An 11,095-nucleotide genomic window follows, 5' to 3' on the forward strand; every position below is an offset into this window, starting at 1 on the left:
ATGTATCTTTTCTTTAGTTTTATCTTTATGTAGCATACTGAGTACATTTTAAGGCAATTAACTGTAATATACTGTTCTCTTCCTAACATGTCCACTGTACTGTTTTACAAATCAATAATGCCCTACAACATATAAAACTTACCTTATTTTTCTATTAGAAACACTATTTTAAGCTTTCTCAAATATTATCAGTGCTTAAAGATTTTAAGTTGGTGCTGTTTCACGGTTGCAGTTGTCCTGTGATAAAACCGGGCCCCGTGAAATGTGTGTACATGTATGAGGGGTAACATAATCTACACACAGTTTTACACGTCACATCTCATTGAGAAGTGAAGGTGGCCAGATCTATGCTATGAGCTTTAAATATATTCTGTTCCTTCATATGTACTGCGTGTCAATGGATACCTTTTAAAAAATCACGTGCTCCTGGGGAATGTGTGATGGGCTGGAGCAAAAATACCTTTACCCAGCCTGGGAAGAAAGAAATAAGGCAAAAAGTCCAAACTGGAAGAGGTGGAAGAGGTGGAGGTAGGCCGTGTTTGCTGAGGGTGTGCTGGGAGTGGGTGAGTGGCTGTGGGTGTGTGGGCGTCCAGTGTTTGGTTCTGGCACAGTCTGTACCATTGGAGTTCCCTCTGAAATCATCACCCTCTTGAAGAAGCACCAGATAGCCCCAGTTTCCCTGGGAGGTCCCAGAAAAAACTGGTTCACAAATTTCAAATGGTTTTCACCTATATTATCTGTTTTATTAGTTTCTTTATCACACAAGAAAATGTTTTTAAGTTAAATCATGTTTGGGTACATCTTCCCCACCCAGGAAGACATAGGGGCAACTTACTGTAGTAAGCAACTTGGCTTATGTTCAGGTAAGGTAAATTTACTTATGTAGATTTACAAAACATGGATCAGAGAGAATGTAAAAAAGACCAAGACACCGAGAAAGTAGTTCCTATGAGTTCCTGCAGAATGTAGGAGGTAGGTGATTTTATCTTTCCTATTCCCCTTGGCTCCCAAGAAACTCAAGTCTAAATTTGCCCTTCTGTGACCCCAGACCCGTTTTGTTCCTGCTTAGTTTTGTCCAGGTGCTTGCATTCCAGACAGTTCTCTGACTAGGTTTTTACTCAGCTAGTATGCTGTACATTCTGGCATCTATAGTGAAATGAAGTAGAATTTCAAAGTAATACAGTTTTAATCAGGTGGATAGGAGTGGGAAGATGTCACTGGCTGTGAGTATCAGTCATGGGGTGTTACCGAAGCAACATGGGAGACACTTTTGAGACTGCAGAGGTAGGGAGGTGGATGAAACCTCTTGTGGATGGGTTTGATGTCACTGGCCCTCCCTACCCTAACTGGCAGTATAGGCTTTCCCAGAGTGCTTTGGTGGGAAGTACGAGGTAGCCCCAGTTTCCCTGGGAGGCCCTAGAGCAAACTGGTTCACTATTTCAGATTTTAAATGGTTTTCACCTGTAGTATCCGTTTTTATAGTTTCTTTATCACACAAGAAAATGTTTTTAAATTAAATCATGTTTAGGTATATTTGCTTGTCACCATCCCCTTCCCAAGTCCCCAAGTGCAGTGATTCTGTAAGCATGTTCTAATAGTTTAGAATCTGCCTTCCCCTGTTAAGAAACGTGGTTCTTAATCGAGTTCTCTGTGATCTTGCCCTGTGTTTTCAAGTTATCTCAGATATGCAGCTTTCGGATCTTGGCTCCCAGTTGCCTCAAACTCCATTGTAAAGTGCCGGTTGCCAGCGAGTTATACTCGGGAAATAAGAGGCTTGTCTCCGGAGGACAGCTACACATTACCAGCGCAGTATAATCCTGAACGTTGTTTTCTTTGCTCTCAAATGGCTGGGGACAGTGAGTCAGAAGTGAGAACTCCCTTTGTTTCATGTCCTGTGCATGGCAGGGGAAGAATGTCGCAGGGCAGAGAATGAAGAAAGACATAAAAGGCTCTCAGCTCAAGGAGGTCAGACCCATCAGAGGCTTAGCTTTGCCTTCAAAGATGCCTGGGACAGGTGGCAGTTCAAGACAATCCCCACTGGGGTGTCCGCTGGAGCTGAGATAAGGGATTGCTGCAGAAACCTGCTATCTGGTGCCTGATGCCTTTGATGTAACACTGCGAACAAGACTTGGGGGAGCAGGCTGCGGCTTTCCTGCGTGGTTGGCTGCTGTTGTTCAGCCTTTTAAGGTCTTATTACAGTACTCCTTGTGGACTAATCCTCTTTCAGGTTTACATGGGATGGTTTTGTCCGTTGACCCTGCTTGGGACCTTGATGCCACCCGTACAAGGCACCTCAAGCCATTTCTTCCCTCTCTTTCCTGCAAGTTGTGAACGTTGAACAGTGTGTCTTAGAAGGAGAGCTGAAGTCTCTGGCACTCCTGCTCCTGGTTCCCTGGCGTTGCTGAGTTTATGGAGGTTGTTTGTGTCCTGTTAACAGAACCCTCTGCATCAAATGCCAGGCTCATTGGTCTTCCTCATCGTCAGGATTTCTTCCTACTTGCTTCCACTCTATCTGCTTTGGGATTTTGGGTGTTGAAGCCCGTTGCCCAGCCATCCATAATGTTCTCTAGAAAGGTTTAGTAGGTACATGGTAATGTCTGCTCGTGTTACGTCTCTCCAGAACACCAAATTTAATGACACACTGTTTTTTGCCTGCTAAAATGTTAAACAGGGACAGAGTGGTAGGAGTTGAACCCTAGACAAGTGAGTCATTGGGTATGCTTTTTATTGTAGACCATCTTTTTTTTTTAAACCCCAGTCTTGCTGTTCTAAACACTGCTAGGAAAAGAAGCTGTAGATTTGACTTTACTACGTGTTTGATACGGGTTCAGCAATAGTAGCATCAGCAACAGCTAAGACCAAACTGTCTCCCAGATCTCAGAAGTCAGTTTAATCTTGAATTATGGGTAAGAAAGGCATTGGGTTTTATGTTAAGACCTTCAAATGACTCTTGAAGATAGGCATGATGGTACTTTGCTTGAGTCATGCGCTTGAGGCCATTCTGTGGTGTCATATTGATCCTGGGGATTAGAATTCTCTGGGAGTGCTGGTGGGACCTCAAAGTTCTTAATCCCTACTCAGTGAACAAGGGTGGCTTTTGTTATTGGTAACTGGGAGGTAACAGAGAACTCACTGTGTTCCCTCACTGTGGTAGTTTGAATGAGATATCCCCCATGATGCTTATGCATTTGAATACTTTGCCTGCCTTTGAGGAGAATTAGGAGATGTGGCCTTGGTGGAGGAAGTATGTCACTAGGGGTAGGCCTTAAGTTTTCCAAAGACTCCTGCCATTCCTATTGTACTGTCTGTCTCCTGCTTACAGTTTGAGATGTGAGCTCTCAGCTGCTCTGTCAGCTGCACGCTGTGTATGGAGTATTACTTCTACCCCAACATCATAGGTTCTAATTCTTTGGAATGGTAACTCCTCTGTTACCATTTCTTCTTCAATAAGTTTCCTGAGTTGCAGTGTTTTATCACAACAACAGAAAAGTAACTAATACAGTCACTAAAGGGACTGACTATTGGACCTAAGATTAATACCAAGATTGGTCATCAAATCCTAGGCTAAGTACAGTCGTTATGATCATTATGAAGGCAAAACTTTTTCTAATTTGAAATATAAAAATAACAAAAAAGCAGTCTTACCTGCTATTGTCAGTCTACTGAAAGAAAAAGATGCTGTACTGTGGTGCACTAGGCCATGTAAAGAGAAGGACAAATGTTGTATGTGTATTGACTGAGAGTTACTCAACCAAAAGTAAAATTCCCTCTTGAGATGATTTGGGGGGGATGAGATCCCTTCTTCATGAGAGTGATGGATGGAAAGCAAGACAGTGAGATGAGCATCCAAGGAGCATAGGGTATCACATAGCAGAGCAAACTCTTTGACGTTGACACACTCATGATATTCAGGTCAACCTTGGGGTCGTATATAATCATGTAGAATTTTGGACTCTTGTGTCTGAATTTGTGCGTACTTGATCCAGAATGCTATATTCTTAGCAAGATTTCATTATAGCGTGTGAGACCTACTGTCTTTTTAAGTGGAGGGGAGAGCCAGATGGCCAAGTGTCGACAGGCAGTTGCTACTTGGGTCTGGTGAATGAAGTTTGGTCTCTGGATCTATGTAAAAGAAGGAGGAGTACTGACACAAGGAAACTTGTATTTGATGTCCACATGTAAGCCTACACTCAATGTGCACATCATACCTACACAGATCTGAATATAAAATAATGGTTATTGTCACATGTGCTTACTTTACCTACTGGATAAGAATTTAATGCCAAATCTTAGAAACTGTGAGGAATTTTATTAGTTATATCTTGGTTTTTATTTAAACTGAGGTATCAGTGGGGAGTAGGATAATTTGTATAATTATGTCTTGAAAGTCAGCTTCTGTTTAACAAATACAAATACAGTACTCTCAGAAAAGAGGGCATGGCAGAGCCATAAATAGTGCCGGTCTACCCCCACCCCTAGACCCAATTTGTTTTTTGGTATTTTGAGGTAGGTTCTTATAGGTAACTCTGGCTAGCCTGGACCTCTCTGTAAGCACCAGGCTGGCCACCGTCCTGCAGTGCTCTCTTAATTGAAATTGAGCTCAGTCATTGGGATTGCAGTTTGTGTCTGGATGACCCATCTTTTCCCTATACATGCAGACCTGTGGTGAAGTTCAGTATATACATTAGTCCAAGAAACAAGGAACAATAGTAAGTTTTGTTATGGAATAGTTATAATAGTGTATTTAATATTCCCTCTTAAGTAGCATATTATATATATTCAACTAAAGGCAGTACTTTATGGCGTCCCCTGGCATATCTGAATCTCCAGCACCATTCATCATCATCTTCTGGACATACTATGCAAAATCATAGTTGCTTGAAGACAAACATGCTTGTGTCCTCATGATTTTACTGATAAAATGAGAAGACTTGGGTGGGGCATGTAGCATGGAGCCGACAAGCAAGCGATGAGCCACGTCTCTGGGCTGCATAAGATTCTACCATGTCACTAAGAATATAGTAAAAATTTGAATGTACGAGTTGCTTATCTCTAGAATTTTTCACTTAATATTTTGGATATCAAGTGGCTGTATTTCATATATCAGAATGTGCAACCCTGGGGGGAGTGAAGGCAACTACATGCATACATGTCTATGTACACTATGGCAGGCACTGACAGCTAAAGGGAAGGCCTTAGTAAATATGATAAGGCAGTCACTTATTAGAATGACTACCAAACTTGTTAGTTTCTGTCAAGATTTAAGAAGTCTGTGTTAAAGGTAGGTTTTGATGCTGTTACTTCCAGCACATAGAAATCAGTGGAGCCTGGCTCTTTCTAGAAAGGTAAAATTAGACATCACAGATTTAGTTGCCTTGGCCTGTCCAATGGCCCCAGTGAAAAAAGGTCCATAGTTTATGAAATTAATTATTCATACTTTAGACAAATACAATAAAGTAAATACCAGCAGTCAGCTGCTTAGTATGATTTCTGATAGTTTGTTAGCACGTGTGATGAGCACAACAACACAGTGTGCTTAGCAGGTACATCAAAAGTTGGGAGCTGCACATATTTGTATTCAACATCTAAATTTATCCCTTTATTCTTTTTTGTTTCTAAAATCTAGCAGGTGCTCTCATGTTCCAGTCAGAGCATTGCACTTTAATCGTATCTCTGCAGCTTCATCACATGCAGTGTCTTTTCTGGTTTCTCATTTGGTGCACTGGGGATTAGTAAGCTTGGGATTCCCCTGTCAGTGTCAGTGACTGATTATTTTATAAAATGTACTTGTTTCCTGCATGCTTCTGCTAATCAGGTAAAGGTAGGTGTAGATAACTGGTTAATGGAAGGAAATTAAGTACAACTTGAAATAGGAGGAAGAGTCTAGTTTCACCATTGATTGGCTAACTTACAGGTTACTAGACAACTTGTATTTATGACCTGCCATCACTAAGTACTTTTCTGGCTTGCTCTGAGGGTTGAAAGAGTCTGTGTGTCACTTGGTCACTTGGTCACCTGGAGCCATTTAAGGCAAAGTAGATGAGGCACAGGACCATCAAGTTTCCTGTCCTGGTGATAACACTTTGGGCTATTTTGTGTTTCTGCCCACAGACTTTATGGTTCTTCAATTAAAAAAAAATCTGATTTAACATAAACAGAAGGTAATGGTTTTATAATTGAAAAAAAAAAAAAGGCCAGGACTTTTCTATAAAATATTTTAAATTAAGAAAAAATAATAGAGGACACCAAAATAAGATTTCCTTGCCTGACTTGTTTTTAATCTAATAGCACTTTTCATTTTAGTATTCCTGTGTGCTCACTAATTCATTTGTCTTGATGACACAAATATTGGGAGATCAGTTTTTAGTTTAATAATACAGGAGCTGATGTAGAAAAAGGATGAGCCAAATCCAGGGAGAAGGTCCGTCTATACTGTGAGTCTCAGAAACCTTCCTTTTGATGCCACTGCTTGGGCTTTTTTAATGTTCAGATCTGGAAGTTGGTTATTACAGTTACTAAAATTAAGCTAATTCTAGTTGTTTGGCTATGTGGGGATGCCTCTAGGAAAGAAAGAAGCACCCTGACTTTTTTTTAAAAAAATCTATTTTGACAGTATTATAATGAAGATCATTTAAACAGGAGAGTACCTAGTGTTCAGTATGTGTGTTCAGCTTTTCTAGTGTAGTGCCCATTGCCCTATGTATAATCATCATTACAATCTCGTAGACATATGTACCCTGTGGATTGAGAAGTAGTAGAACGTGGGGACATGCGGTCTGTAGTCCTTGCACCAACAAACATGCAAACTTTCACTCTGCAACTTGACCCTCTCCTCCAAGGGCACAACAACAACAACAACAAAAGAAAACCAATGCAAAGCTACTGCTGAGAGGTAGGGAAGACTTGGAAAATCAGCAAGGAGACAGAACAGAGACATACTGGGAGGGGGCATTGATTAGGATTTGTTGGCTAAGATAACATGCCATTTTTGTATGAAGAAAAAAGGTGAAGTCCCCTGAGGTTGTCATTTGTGATTTAAAAATATTTTTTGTTCCCTTTTGTTTTGACTAGAGTAAATATTTCTATGAGGCTAGCAGCATTCACATCCCTAGAGAACTTGTTAGAAATACACATTTTGGGGAGCTCTTTTACTCTGACTTCATCAGGAACCTGTATTGACAAGCTTTTTTGGGTGAGACTAAAGTTGAAGACCCATTTGGCTAGTTTTCTGTTTCACTTTTTACATCTGTCATTGGCATTAAAATATGAAAGTGGGCAAGATCTGACATTAGAGTTTTGAGGGGACTGAGTGTTACCTGTCTTCTCTCTCTTTTTTTTAATGACCATCTCATACTGACAGTTTAAGACTCAAAGCCAGCAGTGGCCCAAGGACTCAGATATGGGAGCCAGTGAACATGACTCCCTTTCTTGTTATTTAAATCCTTTGCTTATGAATCTGTGACATTCTGAGCCTGTCATTTGTCCATCTTTGTCAGCTGTAGTTCAGTAACAGTAGTAGACACTTCATTGAAAAAACTGGTAATTGTTGATCCCCAAGTAATGGATTCCTGGAAACTTATCAGTGTTTTAAAAGTTAAGCTTTGCAAGATTAAATCAGAATGATGATCTAGAGCCATGTTTGCTATTTGATTCCAGGTTAAGAAGCAGTATTCATTCAGAGTGTGTCCAATTTCAGCTTCTTCTTTATATTCTTTGAAAGGCTGTTTTGGCCCCTTAATTTAAAGAAATGAAAAGAGCCATACACTTTATTCCTTCTACAAGGCATCAAGGAGAGGGCAATAAACAGTACCTGCCTGATACATTTTAATAAATGCTGCTTTACTGCATCCCACAATAGAAAGCAAATACATGCAATTACTTGCAAATTTCTTCAGTGTTTGTACTTATAAATCTCTGCCTAACCCTTCCCTGCTGGGACTTCAGTTAGTCGTTCTGCTGTGGGACCAGGGCTTTGTTCTCATGTTCAGCCTCAGCTCGGTCTGGAATAATTCAGAAATGTATTAGAGAGGTTGTGTTCCCAGAAGGCATAAGGAAATAACCTTCAGTGCTGGCCTTAGGGAAATCAGTCCAATCAGAGTTTGGGCAGATTTCTCGATTAAACAAAGAACTAACTGTGCACAAATTACACCTTAACAATTTGTAAGGAGTCCACCTAAGAAATGTCTTACAGATGGAAAGCTGATATTTTTTTAATCAGGGCAGCAGGGCTGCTAAAGTCAAAATGTCGCCAGCATTTTTCCATCACTCCACAATTAGCATCCCCCCAAATTAAATTTAAAGTTGCATTCATCAGCAATCCTTGGCTTTGAGACCCATGGCTCGCATTGTCAGATGCAGATGAAAACAGCTGCCCTTGTCCATGTGAGGCCTCAGAATGCAGACGAGTGTGCTGTGAGTGAGGCCTTGCATCCTTGAGTGTATATGACTCCGTTCATCTGGAACACATCCCGGGGAGCTTTGGGCTGTCGAGTTTTATTTAGTAAGTTTCGTTTTGGGAACCAGAAAGGGGGTTGAAAGTTATTGCACTCAATGTTGTTGTGACTTCACTTGCTCCTATTCAGTTTGTTCAGCTGTCAAAGCCAGACCCCTGTGTCAAAATAGATTCCTCTGGGAGGAACCTAATAGGTTTCTGATATTTATGAGAACCCTGTACCAAACCATAACCCTTAAGACTATGTGTGTGGGGTGTGTGGATGTGGGTGTGGGTGTGGTTTTGTAATGGCTGTTTCTTGCTGGGATGCTTAAATTGTGTTGTAGTACTTTTGTATTTTATTGTGGGCAAGGGACCCAGCTTAAAAGTAGACAGGTACCCCTCAACCTTCCTACCCATCTCAACCCCTGTGCTGAGGCTCTGAAGGAAGTTAACACCGCCTTCAGGCTGGTGACATCGTTTTTTGGTCAGAAATTACAGCCTCACATCCTAAATGCAACGAAACAACTCAGGATTGCAGGAAGGGTGATTGGGGAGAGTTCAGAGATTGGAGTTCAGCATTTGAGAAAAGAAACTGCAGGCCCTTTGATGGCCCACAGCTTTAGATTACCCAGGTCAACCAACCGCTTGGAGAAAACACAGTGTAGTTTCTCTGTCATTTGAAGGTTGCTTCCTTGAGTGTTCTTTTTCTGTACCTAGACATCCAAGCACATGGACACATGGGTTGGCAGGTTTCCCTATTTAATAAATCATAAACAAATGAATATTCCGCATACCTGAGGGGCCACACATCGCCTGTTGAAGTATTGACTGTTCTGAGGCAGAGGTAGTCATTGCCTTCACTTGCATCCCCACTGGCGAGCTCATCTGATTCCAGTGCATAGCTGAAAAACTGTGGCTGAACTCACTGGGTCCCAGAAGGACTTGTAAAGAGGAGGAATACTGAGAGGGGAAGGGGGAGAGAGAATGGGGAATGATGGTAGTATATTATTTAGCTGTATGAGTTTGTCATAGATGAAACAAATCTGGGTAAAATGGTAATCATGAAACCTTTTCCTTATCCCCTTGGATTACTGCACACATGAATGGTTTTGCACCTTCAGTAATGCTTCATTGCTAGTTTTTCATGTTCATTTGCTACTTGATGCACAGTTGTGTTGTCTTTATCTACTAGACAATTGGTAATTCATAATTGATTATATAATATTGATCTGAAAGAATTCCTGGATACTGTAGATGTGACTTAGGAATTGGAAACATAAACTATAGTATTTTCCCTTAGGTTTGGATCATGTCACTTTTTAAATATATTCTGAAGTATAATTCTTTTAAAGATTAAATTAAGTTCTAATTTTTTATGTTTTAATTTTATTAGCCATAGTTAATACTGTATTTTGTGTTTGTATTTTATGAATATATTTTGAACAACAACAAATAGGTCAAACCCAGGGATGTGGTTGTGATGAGCCATGTGGCAGAGCTCTTAACCATCATTTTCAAGGTCCCTGGGCTCTAACCCTGGAATTTCCTGTTGGAAGGGCCATGAATCAAAGACCATACTTGCCTCTCATCTTGATTTGTTGATGCGTCTTTGTCCCAGTTCTTTGGCTGACCCATGTTCAAAAGGGAAGTTCAAAGAAGCCCTGCCTGCCTCCGAGGTTATTAGGCAGTTTCTGTGGGATGGTGTATTGAAAACCCCTTTTCCGTTGTGAGAGGGGCACAAGAGTGACTTGCGAGGAACAGAAGGGTGACACTGAATGCATCCTTCATTTTACAGTCACAGGGAAACTTTCATACCACTGACTTTGACATTTGTTTTTCTTAACAATACTAGCTTACTTGAACCTGTGTCCATCTTAGAACCCTAGAGACTCATCAACAGTGGTGACAAATGTCACTCTTTGTTTTCAATGTCAAATGAACAAGAAACTTAGTTGTGGGAATCAGAGAGAGTTGCCAAGACCTCTGGATATAGATAGTCGCTTCATATATTTCTTTTAAATGTTTCTTGCTTGGAAGTTGGGCATAACAATGTTCACTTCTCAGATCTGCAATATGAGATATGAGATAGGAAATATGAAAAATTTTCAGCTTATAGGTAGGCATTAGCTCAATATTAGTATTAGTCAAAAGTGTTTGTGTTGGCTACTTTTATATAAACTTGACACACAAACTAGAGTTATCTGAAAGGATGCTTCCATAAGATCCAGTACAGTTTCTTAATTAGTTATCGATAAAGAAGGCCTGAGCCCTTTGTGGGTGGTTCCATCCCTGGGCTGGTGGTTCTGGGTTCTATGAGGAAACAAGCTGAGCAAGCCGTGGGGAGCAAGCCAGTAAGCAGCACCCCTCCATGACCTCTGCATCACTCCTGCCTCTAGGTTCTTGCTGTTTGAGTTCCTGTCCTGGCGTTCTTCAGTGTTGGACTATAATAAAAAGCTACAGAAAACCTTTCTTTCCCCAACTTGATTTTGATCACAGTGTTTTGCCACAGCAAGAGAAACCCTAACTAAGATTTCATATTTTTTTTTTTAAATTAAGTAATGGTGAAAAGTCTTAAATAACTTTTAACAAGATTTTTAAGTTTAATAGGGCATGGAATTTTGAAAGTTGGTGTTAGGAGCTGCTTTTTTTTTTTTTTTTTTT

At 40.6% G+C, this 11,095-nt stretch overlaps 1 protein-coding gene and 1 long non-coding RNA gene across 7 annotated transcripts in view; one reads left to right on the forward strand and one right to left on the reverse strand.

Moving 5' to 3' along the window:
• Gli3 (GLI family zinc finger 3) overlaps positions 1-11,095 on the forward strand; it is a 281,005-nt gene that overhangs the window by 105,920 nt on the left and 163,990 nt on the right. The window lies entirely within an intron of this gene.
• The window catches only part of LOC116081633, a 50,742-nt gene that overhangs the window by 14,229 nt on the left and 25,418 nt on the right, over positions 1-11,095 (reverse strand). For all 3 annotated transcript variants that reach the window (XR_004114942.1, XR_004114941.1, XR_004114943.1), the window contains one exon: positions 9,229-9,394. This is a non-coding gene — a long non-coding RNA (uncharacterized LOC116081633). The remainder of the gene's footprint in view (positions 1-9,228; positions 9,395-11,095) is intronic.

This window comes from Mastomys coucha, unplaced genomic scaffold (assembly GCF_008632895.1).
Source record: "Mastomys coucha isolate ucsf_1 unplaced genomic scaffold, UCSF_Mcou_1 pScaffold7, whole genome shotgun sequence".
NCBI lineage: Eukaryota > Metazoa > Chordata > Mammalia > Rodentia > Muridae > Mastomys > Mastomys coucha.